General features: G+C 38.1%; 1 long non-coding RNA gene across 2 annotated transcripts; it reads right to left on the bottom strand.

Moving 5' to 3' along the window:
- Nucleotides 1-659: 659 nt before the first annotated feature.
- On the bottom strand, nucleotides 660-8632 carry LOC134200109 (uncharacterized). 2 transcript variants are annotated; one of them, XR_009974869.1, is made up of 3 exons: nucleotides 8603-8632; nucleotides 8064-8175; nucleotides 660-7263 (listed from the first exon to the last, which is right to left on the bottom strand). It is a non-coding gene; the product is annotated as an uncharacterized LOC134200109 (long non-coding RNA). The 2 variants fall into 2 exon arrangements; XR_009974868.1 differs by having other exon boundaries at nucleotides 8361-8624.
- Between the last annotated feature and the right edge of the window lie 6760 nt (nucleotides 8633-15392).

Below are 15392 nucleotides of genomic sequence, written 5' to 3'. Positions count from 1 at the left end.
CATTTAGGTACCTCAAGCACCGGTCACCGTCCCCGCCGAACCCATCGCTTGCGACGAAGGGCTCGACGAGTAAATTAACCCATAGACACAGCCCACTGAGTTTCTCGCAGGATCTTCTGTGAGTCGCATTTCCGCGTTTCCAATCCAGTGGTAGATTCTGCAAAGCACTACTCTTGCTAGGGCCAGTGTTAGCAACACCTCCGGTTTGAGCTCCGTGAGCTCGCCTACTCGCCCGGTTACGCTGACATAGCCTTTCAAGACTATCAGCTTAGGTAGAAAAAAAATCAGTTTTGAGCGAGGTGACCAAGTGCGATTTCAGTATTTTATGTATATATTTTTTTTTTTATTGGTAGACAATAAAAGTAGGTACTTTACGCTTGTTCAGCCTTCCTTACAAAGCACATCGGTTGAACATCGCGTGACCTTCTGCTCCAGTCTCTGGGTCCACAATATGCTGTTATAGTACTTACAAAATGTTGATATCTTTGCTCCGACGAACCCATAGATAGCCTTTTACGCTACACACAGAAGACAAGATGCTATTTTAGCCCACCATAACAAACGTGTTTCGATGAACACCTAAAATACGTTGCACATTTTAAATAATCCCGTATTCGTATTTACAAAGTTCTGAAATGAATCAATAAAACAAGTGAAAATACTGCATCAAGGATGTACTTCAGTTTAATTTCATTTAAATACACAAGACGCCTAAAATGATAACATATTTTAATATTAAACTACAATTTACTTTCAATAATTGTAAACAATTAGTCAGTGCGTTTGGCAGTACAACTAAACAAACATATATATATACAAAAGTTTTACAATATAATAATCCAAACAATATACACATATATTTTTAAAAAAAATTACTATTGAATAATGTGAGTTTGGATTCTAAAAAAAACAATCTTACGTCCTAATTTATTTGGGAGTTGTACAGTGTGTTTAGTGCGAGTTTTTTAACGTTTTCGATAGCGTAAAAGTTAACCCAATTTTGTATGCAGTTGGAACAGCGCCCCTAGCGGCAAACGTAGGCAAACGATCCCATTCCATACAAATATAAGCTAACTTTTACGTTATCGAGAACGTTAAAAAACTCGCACTAAGCACACTGTTCATAAAGAGCAGTAGTTAAACAGATACAGACTCTCAAAGCTAAGTTTTAAATTGCTCGGAACAGATTTCGCGGGTAGTAATATTTTTTGGATTATTTAAACGCTAAGTTTGTATCCATCAAATATCCAGTTCAAAACTATTAGAAACTAAGATCATTTTTCACTTATTAACATTTATTTTATTAATAAAACTCTTTTCAGGAGTATTATAAATTAAAAAGAAACAGTGGAAAGTCTTTTGAAGTTATAGTTTTTTTAATGTTAAAATCGGCAGTTTTGGAACAGAGTACAAAGAAATTTGTATGGTCGGTTTCAAATTATCTAAATTAATAATTTAAATCTAAGAATTTTGTGTAGTATTTGGTAAGGTGGTATTAAATATCAAATTGAAAACAGCTACATAAATAAGAAATAAATCCATAATTGAAAAACTCAGCACCTACCTTTCAAAGGCGTTAAAAAAATAGTTAACTTTAAATAGTAGGTATTCTTGAATGTCGCTACGAATGTCGTATTGTGATAATGATAATCTACGAATGAACAGTATATTTCTATGTTTATAGTATAACAGGCACTACATATTTAATAATAATGTGGCACTTTAAATATCAACACTATGTATATCTAAACATACTACTGTGTATATATTGTTTTATCATTGCATGGTTTCAAGGCACAGCAAAATTCAAAATGGATGATTCTTGCGGTGAATTGAAATATATTTTTACAAGTTCACACCATTTAATCTAAAATAATCCAATGTTTTTTTTTGCTACTATTACAGATCAACATTTCGTTTCACGTTTGTCACGGAATTAAACAAGGAGATAATCGAATTTCAAATCGTATTTTTTTATGAATGATAATAATAATAAATAAATAATAATAATAAATATTTACTAACAATCACGCCACGTTAGCTGGTCCCGTGCTAAGTTCGTAAAGAACTTGTGTTACAGGTACCAGATAACGGATATAAATGTAAGATTTTTATTATACACATACATATATTTAATATATGGACTACTGGTGTCTCGGAGGCCTTTCTAATTTCACGAGCAAAGGCTAGGAGGGATGGGATATGCTAACAGCTGCCCGAACGCCTCCAAAAAAAGACCTAACAACTCAAGAGCAGCTACTTCGCGAATGAATCTAGTACCGGATCGGATATGAATAAATTAGGCTTCAAAGAGAAGGGCCTTTCGAATTGTCGATATTCCCGTTTTTTCAATATGATTCCAAACGATGCGCGTTATATGGATACCTCGGCTCTCTCTGCGCTTTATACCGTGCCTTCTATAAGCAGCTTTCTCAAGAATGGTTTGACATGAGCACATTAACTTCATTTTACCACAACACTCGCCACCGGAGCAGAATTCATTCTCAGTTTGGCTTTGGAACTCACGCACTCCCCTCGGCGGTGTTTCCCAACAGCTATGAAATTTCCTTTTTCAAACGAAAAAGGTCCTAAACCATATCCGTAAAGCACAATGCGAAGGTTTGCTTGGTTACGACACTTATGCCATGTGGTCCGAGTAAGGGGCCCATAGATGACTAGAGGTAGAGCTCGAGATTATTTTATTCATAACGAATTGAACTAACTTATCGATTATGAATAGCACTAGTGCTCCGTAATAATTATATCGAAGGATGAAAGACTATTTGGTTCAAGCGATATTTATCTTTATAATTAAATAAAGGTCCGTTTTATTTTATATTAGCATCAACAATTTGATGTTTTAATTGAACTTCAATTAAGTTTACCTACCCCATTCAAATGCTGAAGAAGTTTTTTTTTATTTTTTATTTTTATTTATTTAAACTTTAAGTGGCGCTATTGTAATGTTGTAAATATTTCGCTAAACCTTTAAGCCTTTAAGCCTTTCACCCCTCGATATAAGTGCTAATGCACTAATATGTCTAAACAAACTATTTAGAAAACAGCGTTTTCGATACATTGTATTATAATTGAATTACCATATTGTTTAATTTTACATGTTCTAAAGTGTAGTCATGATTATGTGGGAACTAAAACTTGGTACACTACTCACAAGCAACAAACTCACCGTTTTCATCTCATCTTAGGCATGTTTTAACAAAAATTTATATAAAATAAAGAAATAGTCTATAAAACTTATTTTTACAAATAATATTTCGAATGATGGCTTAATTTTTAGGCATAGACTAGAAAGACATAAAGCTGTGCTAATGAGATCATACGAATTTTTAGTAAATACATTACTAAAACATACTACAAATACCTAACAGATTATATTGTAATAAAATCTACGATAATTACAGATCTATCGATCTATCTAAGTGCATTGTATAATTTTACGAATACAAATATTTAATAAATATAGCAGATTCATATATTTAAACGTGTTATAGGAACTTTGAGTATTTACACATTAAGGTGAGAACATCGATGCAGTAAGGCAAAAAAACAAGATGTAACCAGATCATATTACGCTATCGCATAGCCGTGAAGTACAAATGCAATTGTATTAATGATAGAATATGCTTAACGACAATTAATAATTATTTAATTGGTGAATACAATTGCTTTTGTTCATCACTAGAGGTGGAATTCAATGTTCCACTTTCATACGGAACCAACAGAAAATTGCTAGGTATAGTAACCGGCAAACTTCTTGAGCAAATGACCTTGACTGCGCAGAACCGAATTTTAGATCACTTTGGTGGTGAGGGTGAGGCGCGACGGCAGGGGAAATCGTATCGAGCGCGTTATTGGTAGATCAGTCAAACCTTGCGTCCCGCACCGCGCCCTCTTTCCGCTTGCTCCCAAAAGTACGCTTGCGTACAGTAAAAAGTCTATCGTTATTAATTGTTAAGTTATTTGTTATAATTGCTTGTTGACTTTGTTGCCATTTCTATATGTTGAGTGTTTGTTGATTTTTTATAAAAAATACACTATGCCGCGACAAACTGGTGTAGTAATCAAAAGAAAGGGTAGAAAAATTGTGTACGACGTATATTGCTTCATTATAAAACAGGAGAAGAATGATATGGAAAAAGCAAAACAGACTTCGGAAGCAAGAAAAACATCAGTGTTAGGTGCATTATTAACGAAGCTAAAGGCTCTGGCTTGCTCGCCGTGTCTCGGACTCCGGGTAAGAAAAGATCAGGGAAGAAGAAAGTTACCGGAATGGATAGTTTCGTTCAATCTGTAATAAAAAGATGTAATCATAATAACTACATAACAAGCAGCGAAACTCCGTATCGTAGAAAGGCTTCGAAAAATTTAAAGAAGATATAAATTTTAATGGCTCGGAATGAAGCTTACGACGAATTATGAAAGAGCTAGGCTTCAGATGGAAAAAAAACCAGAAAGTAATCGGAAGCTGGTAATTGAAAAAAGTTACATTCGATTACTACGAATCGAATATCTTCAAAAAATAATTAATTATAGACAAAAAAGAAGACCGAACCGACCGAGTTGTAAACTACACCGATGAGCCCTATGTCGACTCATCACGATGATAGCGACTCGGGTGATGAAAACAGTGATGATGATGATGGTCAAGATTATGATAACGAAAAAAAAATTACAAGTACCAGCTTCGCTTCAACTGAACGAAGACCTGGCAACAGCTCTAGTTTTGACTTAATAGAAGGAATATCTATTTTACCCCAAGATTAAATTATTACAATTATTAACCTATATGTTTTGTTGATGTTCTAATAAATATATAAATAAATACATAATATGTTGATTTTAATAATTTAATAGCATTATGACGCAGAGTAAATAATGTTTTTGCACGTGAGTGTACCATGCGCGAACTTACCCCCACTACGTCGACAAATGCTCAAGAAGTTTGCCGGCTATTATACAGCAATTTATATTAACTCAAATAGGGATAAACCTCCTTTTTTTTTATAGCTTTTTAGGGCCTTTATCAGGTTCTTTTGCTCACCTTTAAGCTTCAATATTTATAAACTATTTAACAAATAAAGGGCCCAGGGGAAGAACAAGCTAAGTCACAAATACATGCCATTTGAAAAAATTACAATAGGCTAAAATGTACCAAAAAATAACAAAGATCACCTAAACTGAACCCAGCCCACCTGATATTAACTGGTCACCATAATACGCTATAGACATCACTAAGTGAATGCTACCTTCAAACTTGATTTCTATGTCTTAATTATACAGTAATTACGCTAATTCTATTACTTTTTTTATGGCTTCACTTTTAATACAGGTTCTTATTACTTCATCATAGAAGTCATTTGTGATCATGAGTTATGTACGTCATTAGAAAAATTTGTACCTGTCAGTGGGATTCCAACACTGGCATATTCGCATTTCTCGGTACAGGAACGCCGTGCATCTTATCTTTTAAGCCACGACACCTTTCTGGTCAATCATTGGCCAGACCATTCATATCATATCAACTCAAAACCTCTGGATTCAAACTCTCTCAAATAATCAAGATCATTCGATCTACTTAACAATAAGAAATATCAATGACCTGCAGATATGTAATGTGACAACGCATTTCCCTTGTACCATAAAACTTTTAACTCTTCTATTCTACAATTTAAATCGATTAAAAAATCTATGTTTTTTTTTAGAAGCTAAGACCACTGTGTAAGGCAACTAGTTTAAGTCTAAATGTACTAATATTATAAATGTGAAATCAAGCATAATCCATTGAATGGATTTGGATAAAATTTCATATTGGGAAAGTTTATGCGGCCAAAGTCATGGGGAGAAGTTAATAATATTATATAAATATTCGTAGCTGTTCTGTAGCTTAATATTATATAAATATTCTTAGCTGTTCCCCTTGTAGGCTACATTTATAATTATAATTATTCTAAAAATTTGTGGTAAAATAGTATTTGCAGTGCTTCTAATATTACAAATATTACATGCATAGTTTAAATATTACAACTATCAATCAATTCACTGTTAAATGCTAATTTAAGTACCAAAGCGTAAATATAATAAACGTGTTCAAATTTTATTAATGTTTATAAGTAACATTATATGTATGGTATCATACCTACCTACCAGTTACATAAAAAGTAATATATAATTAGGTAAACTATATCTATATTATATATTACATAAAAAAAATCTTTTAAATATTGCTCATTACACAATTTTCAAATGATGCTTGACAGGAACACGAATTTTTATGTTTATCACAGATATTAAATTATAACTTTAATTTATATGGTTATTCCTACTTAATTTGAATTCTACAATCTGACAAGATCAACAATATGTATGGTTAAATAAAAAATAGCCAGCTTTTTATTGTAATAAAAGATTGAGTTTAGGGTCACCCAATGTGAAGCATTTACCAGGGCCCTGAACTCCAAGTCTCTATTGCAGTGATTCTCAACCTTTTTTTGTTGCGGCACATATTTAACGATTTCAAAATTTCGTGGCACACAAAAAAAGAAATTATTTACTTACACACTGCATAAATAGTTTATTAAAAAAATTTAATATACGAAATAAACTAAAATATACTATAATTTTTTTATGTGGATTTAAATATATATTCATGTTTAAAATATTTTTCTTTTAAAATGATATAATTTAATAATATTAACATTATTATATATTTCCAAAATTTGGCGGCACACTTTTGAAATTTGGCAGCACAAAAAGTGCCGCAGAACAGTGGTTGAGAATCACTGCTCTATTGTATAAAGGGCATCCCATATTTGAAAGCAAATACATGATTACACTTTATTATAGCCAGATGCTTGTTTCAAAAAAAATCTAAAACCATGGATTGTTAATTTTTTTAGATTAAAAACTCAATTTTACACCATTTAATTATTTTATCAATTCAGCCCACAAATAATGTTTATGCTTCACACTGAACATGTAAAGTGGATGATTAGATTGGTTTATATTAGGCAAGGTTGCCAAAACCATTACATTATAAAAAATCAATCAACCTAAACCTACATCACTAAACATTAAAAATGTATCTAGAGTATTATACCAACTTCCGGTACCATAATTGTACAGTTTTCATGGGTAAGAGGTGACTCGCATCCTTGTGAGGGCTTCATTTCCAGTTTATCAATATCGACTGCCAATCCTTTCTTTTTTGCCGTCTTTATTATGTACAGCTTTAGTTTAAGGTCACTGGAGAATGAAAATATTATATGAGTTTATAATATAAGATTCTTTTCTATGTAGATAGGTGAGCATTTTCATGGCCCACCTGAAATGAAATAGTTGCTGGACAGAGCCCATATAAATCAGAATGTCACCATCTGCAGTAAAACAGAGGACAAACATTTGAAGACAGCAGCTTGACTCTGCTCTATTGCCGATGTCCAGGAGTGACAGTGATGATGACCACTGGCCATTTTGTACAAGAGAAATAAAAAATTATTAAAAAAATGAGGTCCAAATCTCAATTTCGTTGTATATTGGCTGTCTTGCATTTCAAATCAGAAGATCTGGCCTTTGGCTTTTAGATTATTATAAATAGAATATACAGCTTAGCATATAAACTTGGCTCGTTAACCTAATAATTTTATTACTTTATTTATTAAAATGGTAACTAGTTAAATCTTGCTAAAGCAAAATTCTATAAGACTTCTACCAAAGCATTATGTCAGCGACCTACAATTTAGGTACATCTGTTCTTTGATATAATTTATATAAAGGGTAATTTGAATGTAGAATGAAATGTACATTACTTATAAGCTTTCTCTGTCTATGTTTGTTAATTCATTATTTCATTTACTTGCAGCAATTTTAGTATCATCATTCATACTATTTATTTATTTTATATTTGTTAAAAAGAAAGAAAGGTAGATTATACAGAATATACAATTATATTAGGAAAATAATACAGAAGAAGGATGAAATATGTACTCTATAATTCAAGGCTTATCTTAAACTTTCAATATTTTACTTTTCAATTTTTTACTTACCTGAATTTCATACATAAGCAGCAAAGGCAGCTAATAAGTGCCATTAAAAGTAAAACTCCAATTGTCGTCAAAACCAAATCCATTAAAGATGTTTCAAGCATTTCGTTAACTTCTGAAAGTAAAATTAATTTTTCGTAAATTGTTGTTGATAAATAAAGTCGCACATACAGTCAGAATTGAACTTTTCGATTATTATTGAATATTTCAAAAAGTTACTTAAAATAAATTCCCCCTGTGAGTAATTGTAGGTATTCCCGTGATTTCTAATTTGAAATGAAAACCTGATCATCAACATACCTACACTTGTTTATTGGATATTGTTATTTATTTTACAAAAATGTAAAAAGGGCTTATTTGTATTTTTATTTCAGTAATGAGTTTAAATATATTTTCTATCACTTAAGAAAGTTATCATTTATCAGAATATTTGTGTTGGACGTTTCAACACTTTGAACATGTATTTGTAATTTACAATTTTTATAAAATTTTGTAATTTACACTAATACAAATTGTAACTAATGTAAAATGTAAATATTTACTGCGTTTTTATTTGATCTTCTATTACGCAGGCAAAGCAAATATAGTTCATACAGCCAAATAAAAAAAAACTTGTGTAACTATTATAAGAGTTATTGATTTATATTATCAAACAGGTAAATAATACGAAATAAAATAATGTAAATATTCAAGCCGAAATCATCGAAATTGATTTTAATAAGTTTCATGACATGAGGTTAGAGTTGGCTCAAATTATATTCTTTAGTGTCACCTATCAAACCAAAACGCATGACAAGTTTAGGGTAGAAATACGCAGGTTGCTGGTGCCCACCCACTCGGGCTTATTCTATTTCACTTATATTTAACACTTTGATAACACTTATTGATTTCACTCATTTAATTATGATTATTATTGGTAGTAGGACGACTTGTGAGTCCGCACGGGTGGGTAGCCGTGAGAACCACCACCCTGCCTATTTCAGCGGTGGAGCAGTAATGCGTTTCGATTTGAAGGACGGGGTAGCCATTGTAACTATACTGAGACCTTACAACTTATATCTCAAGGTGGGTGGCGCATTTACGTTGTAGATGTCTATGGGCTCCAGTAACCACTTAACACCAGGTGGGCTGTGATCTTGTCCACCCTCCTCCTCCTCCTTGCGTCGGTTTCCTCATTACTGAGGGTCGTGGTCATGGCCTTGAAACAGATTGTTTTTTATAGTGCACCGCCATCTGTTCCTATCTGCAGCTGAGTGCAGAGCATCGTGCAGTGTGGTATCCAGGGCTGCACGAATCTGGTCCGTCCAACGGGTCGGGTTCCTGCCCCTTAGTCGCTTGCCCTCGACCTTTCCAGTGACCATCAATTTCTCTAAGTTGTCACTGTCTTTCCTTGCGATGTGGCCAAAGTATTCAAGAATCCTTCGCATGCAAATGGTGGAGAGTCTAGTCCGGATCTTCAACTGAGCTAGGATGGATAAATTGGTGCGGCGTGCGGTCCATGGAATACCCAACATCCTCCTCCAGCACCACATTTCGAAGGCATCAATCCGATTGCGGTCAGCTTTCTTTATAGTCCATGTCTCTGCTCCGTATATGAATATTGAAAACACTAGTGTGCGGACTAGGTTGCTCTTGGTGTTCATAGAGATATTTTTGTCCTTCCATATTTTGTCCAGCTGAGACATGGCACCTTTTGCCATCCCAATCCGTCTACGAATTTCCGGTTCACAAGAGCCATTGTTGCTGATGTTGGAGCCCAGGTAAACAAAGTTGTCCGTTACTTCTAAATTAAGTGTACCGCTGAGCTCCAGTCTGCCTGTGCGATCAACGATCATGACCTTTGTTTTAGATCTGTTTATCGCGAGTCCGAGGTCTTTGCTAATGCGCTCCATCCTGTCCAAGAACTTGCTCATCTCGATTTCGCTGGCTGCCAGGAGAGTGGTGTCGTCAGCGTAGCGTAAGTTAGAGATTTTACAGCCTCCGACGGTAATACCACCATCCCATCCATCGCATGTTTTCCTGACGATGTATTCGCCGTAAATATTGAACAGGATGGGTGACAGGATGCAGCCCTGCCGCACGCCCTTGTGAAATTTGAACGAGTCAGATGCAGTCCTATCGATTCTCACTACTCCCTGGCTGTTGTAGTATAATGACTGAAGGAGTGCAGTAAGGTGGCGAGGGACCCCCAACTCTGTGAGGACATCCCACAAGCAGTTCCAGTCAACACAGTCAAAAGCCTTACTATAGTCAACGAAACACATGATGACCGGCGTGTCGAATTCGTAGCACTTTTCCACAATCTGTCTCACGTTCAGTATTTGCTCCCTCGTGCCCTTGCCTTTTACAAATCCAGCTTGTTCCTGCGGGATCTGCCAGTCCAAATAGTAACGAATCCTGCTGTTTATTACATGCAAAAGAACTTTGCTAGCGTGAGAGATGAGGGCCAGGGTGCGGTAATTATCACATTTATTTATTGTCCACCCATATAAGCAATAAAAAAAACATTCCATGCCTAATTTATTTATTTTTGTATTTATGAGTAAAGGCAGTAAAGATAAATAATTTATCGAAAATATTGTATTTACGCTTACGATTGTATTTATATGAATTATTTTTTTCACTTGGAAACAAGAGAAGATGTCATTAATCTCCTTGTTGCCTTAATCTTATTAAATTTATACAATATTTTATACACTACTAAATATTTACTACAACATACCACACAGTATTCTCCTTGAACTTGAAAGTACTTCAAAAAATGAATCACATTTTGATTTTATAGGATATTATTATATAATAAACATCAGGAATAAAAATATCAAGTACGAACACTGGTCATGGTAGTAAATGAAAACACAAAATTTTCTCAACAATATTTATTAAACATAAACAGAATAATAAATAATTAGGTAAAGCATTTTCTCATCTCACAATGCCTACTTTTACAAAATATAAATATAAATGCAAACGTCAAATATGCCAACCCTTTTACACATGTACATTAAAAGGTAACAAAGATCCCTTTTTAATAATACGCTTTTATTAGCTTCAGACGTATGTATGTTTGTAACGGAATCTTTGAACATGATTTTGACCCCCTTCAAAAAGTCGGATTAACTCGAAATTTGGTATAATTATTAAGGACCGATGACAATTCAATATTAAAAAAAATATTGAACAAATTTAAATTCAACTAAAAAATGAAAAATAAATAATACTTTAAAAAACTAACAAAATACGCTTTTATAGAAAATCAAACTAAAAAATAGAAAAAAAAACTTTAAAATTAAAAATAGTGTCTAAAAAAATGATTTTATTGTAAAAAAGCGTAGGGTGCTTTTCAGGATATTATCAAAATAACCCTTCTACTCATATATTTTCATAAAATATTTATAACTACTTATACCATGCACCCCGCGTTTTTTTTACAATAAAATCATTTTTCTTACACTATTTTTAATTTAAATTTATTAAAATTTATTTTCTATTTTTTGGTTTGATTTTCTATAAAAGCGGATTTTGTTAGTATTTGTAAACTATTATTTATTTTTGCTTATTAAAAGTTAATAGGCGCCAAACAAGATATACGATTCATGTCTAAGCGTTATATCGATAAATCGTTGTGTTAATTTACTAGCATTTAATTACATCCAAACATTTATTCATTAAAAGTGCGAGACCGATTAACAAGATCTGATTTTAAACGAATGGCTTAATAAATATTAAAATTCGTTGTTTACCTTATCTGTTGTTTAAAATAATTTAAATTGTTAATGAATTCCAATTCTTTTTTTTTTTTTTTTTTTTTTTTTTTTTTATTGCCCTTGTAGACAGACGAGCATACGGCCCACCTGATGGTGAGTGGTTACCGTCGCCCATGGACTTCAGCAATGCCAGGGGCAGAGCCAAGCCGCTGCCTACCGCTTAATACTCTCCACAAGCCTCGTTTGAAGAAGGACATGTCATAGCGCTCGGGAAACACCGTGGAGGGGAGCTCATTCCATAGCCGGATGGTACGTGGCAAAAAAGACCTCTGGAAACGCACTGTGGATGACCGCAGTGGCTCCAGGTAGTATGGATGAACTCTACTCCGGTGGCGGGCGGTGCGATGGTAAAAACGAGATGCCGGTATCATCTCGAACAATTCCTCAGAGCACTCCCCATGGAGCATACGGTACAAAATACAGAGGGAACCGAAGTCCCTCCGCAGACCCAGAGGTTCCAAACGATCCGTGAGACCGGGATTATCGACAATCCGAACGGCCCTCCTCTGTATGGAGTCAAATGGAAGAAGCTGGTATTTGGGAGCCCCGGCCCAGAGATGGGAGCAGTACTCCACGCGAGGCCGGACTTGTGCTTTATAAAGCAAAAGCCTTTGTCCAGGCGTGAAGTACCGCTTCGCTCTGTTGAGGACTCCCAGCATTTTGGACGCCAACTTGGCTTTGCCTTCCAAATGACTCCGAAACTGGACATCGCTCGAAATGTCGACCCCAAGTATCCCAATACTCTCGGAAGGTTGCAGGGATACTCCTTGGAATTGCGGCGCCATGACAAAGGGGTCCTTCTTCGCAGTGAACGCGCAAACTTGTGTCTTTAACGGGTTGAATTGAACCAAGTTCAATTCACCCCATTTGGAGACTCGCCCCAGAGAGTTCTCCACTTCAGACACAAGTTTTGATCGTCTCTCTTGCACCACGCTCCGAGAGAGACTCTGATGGCCGATATATCGCGCATCCCCCGTGCTGTCATCCGCATAGCAATGCATGCCATCAATAGACAGCATGTCATTGATATACAGGATGAAAAGCGTGGGGGAGAGCACCGAACCTTGTGGAACGCCAGCGTTAATGGTCATGGTATCAGAACAGTCACCGTCTACAACGACCGTGATGCTCCGCCCATCCAAAAAGCTAGCGATCCACTTGCAGAGACCCTCGGGGATTCCGTAAGATGGTAGCTTCGACAGAAGTGCCCTATGCCAGACCCTGTCGAAGGCCTTCGCAATATCAAGGCTCACAGCAAGAGCCTCGCCCTTGCTCTCCAAGGCTTCAGCCCACCTGTGAGTAAGGTATACAAGAAGATCGCCAGCTGAGCGACCGTGACGGAAACCGTACTGTCGGTCACTGATCAGCTGGCGATCCTCCAGATACTTCAGGAGTTGTATATTAATTATTCGCTCCATCACCTTGGAAAGCAAGGAAGTTATCGCGATAGGCCTGTAGCTCGATGGGTCCGACCGGTCACCCTTCTTGGGGATAGGGTGGACGTGGGCAGTCTTCCATGAAGACGGAACCCTGTTAGCGCAATAAGAGAGGCGATACAAACGCGTTAGCGCAGGCGTCAGCTCAGGGGCGCACGTTTTCAGAACCACTGCAGGGATGCCGTCTGGCCCGCTCGACTTATGGACGTCCAGGAGTCGGAGTTCCCGCCTGACTGCACACTGTGTAAAGCAGATCTCCGGCAGGGAACTATCACACCGGAGGATGTTCGGTGGTGTGGCACCCCCGTCGTCCACAGTCGAGTTCGAGGCGAAGAGTTTGACCAGAAGGTCAGCCTTCTCTTTCGCACTATGGGCCAGACTGTCATCGGACTTGCGTAGTGGTGGGAGACTAGACCTGCAAAAGTTACCTTCTGCAGCTTTGGCGAGCGACCAAAAAGCACGGCTCCCAGAGGGATAGCTCTTCAGTCGCTCGCCAATTCTAGCAACGTGCTCCGATTTCGCCCTGGCAATAACCTTCTTGTAGGACCTGGAAGCGGCGTTATATTTCCGCCTTTCCTCTGAGATGTTAGGATCCCGACGTCTCCTAGCATCATCCCATGCAACGTATGCGGACCGCTTGAGGTGTGCAGCATCCCTGCTGGCATTGTTATACCAGGGTCTGCTGCGACCCCCAACGGGCACTTCAGAGGAGGGAATAAACAATTCCATCCCCTGGAGCACCACGTCTTTAAGACGGTCCGCACAGACGTCAGGATCAGCAGAGGAAAAGCAGAACCGCCCCCATGGGTAGGATGCGTAAAACTCACGCAATCCATCCCAATCTGCTGACAAATACTGCCAAACTCTTCGATACCTGGTCGTCGTTCGACGACTAGGACGAGAGAGTGGTGTGGCAGCACGGATAAGGCAGTGATCAGACGATCCAAGTGGAGCGTCGACCACCACACTGTATCCGGCTGGATCGGTGGTCAGCAGAAGGTCCAACAGAGAAGGCTCGTGCCCCTCAATATCTGGGACACGGGTGGGCTGTGTCACCAGCTGGGAGAGGCCGTAGGCCAAGGCGAAATCGTAGGCAGCCCGACCCGGGAGGTCAGTGGTTCTGGACCCCAACCACTCTTGGTGATGAGCGTTAAAGTCTCCAAGAACCACCACCTCCGCAGATGGGTACTGCTCAAGCACGCGGTTAGTCCCCTCTTGCACATGCTCTATCAGAGCTGAACCTGCATCACTGCTGTGGGACCTGTACAGGCACGCGTAGACTCGGGTACAGCCCCCGTGATCTACGCGCAGCCACAAGAGGGACAGGTCCCGTTGTTCGAGGCTTCGTAGACGGCGACAACAGACATCAGCCCGGACGAATACACACACCCCGGCTTTACGCAGGAAGTTGTGCTCCAATACGTAGCCGGGGTATTCAAGGTACGAAGTATCATCCGGAGCAGATATCTGCGTCTCCGTCAGAAAAAGAAGGGCAGGCTGCGCCGTCTCAAGATGGTGGTGTACGGCGTCGAGGTTGCTATGTAGACCCCTTACATTGCTGAAATCCACATTAAATGTGGAATGGGGAGTCGCCGACAAAACCCTTTTCCTTTTTCGAACTTTCATTTTTTTTTATATTTTTTTATTTGGAGAGTGGGATTGGGCGGGGTAGGATGTTCGAGGCGAAATCGTGACAATACCTGAATAAAGCGCGGAGCACAGTACGTGCTCGACCACGGGTTGCGTGAGCGACCGACGCAGGGCATGGAAGGGCCCCCAGTCCACCCTGCGTGCGATCGCCGGGATCCACTCCGGTCTCCGACTCCGGCACGACGACCGCACGACAGGATTTTACACCGGTTGGCGGGACAGCTTCCCGGGGCGGAGTTTAGTAGTGACACCCGGGTTCAGGTCCCCAACTGACCGGCGGGCGGCGGCGAACACCGTTTCACTGGGTCTCCCTATACCCCCGTCAAACAATCACGTCCCGCGAGCTCACACGCACGTCTGCTCCGCATGTTCCAGGTATCGCCAAGATTCACCCCCAACAAGGAAGAGGAAAGGGTAGGAATAACACTGGCTCTCCAACCCACACGCCGGAACACAGCTAGGCTATTTGGCGGCGGACT

This window comes from Bombyx mori, chromosome 14 (assembly GCF_030269925.1).
Source record: "Bombyx mori chromosome 14, ASM3026992v2".
NCBI classification, from domain to species: domain Eukaryota; kingdom Metazoa; phylum Arthropoda; class Insecta; order Lepidoptera; family Bombycidae; genus Bombyx; species Bombyx mori.
The sequence above is the reverse complement of the archived record's forward strand: the minus strand, read 5'-3'. Positions and strand labels throughout refer to the sequence as shown.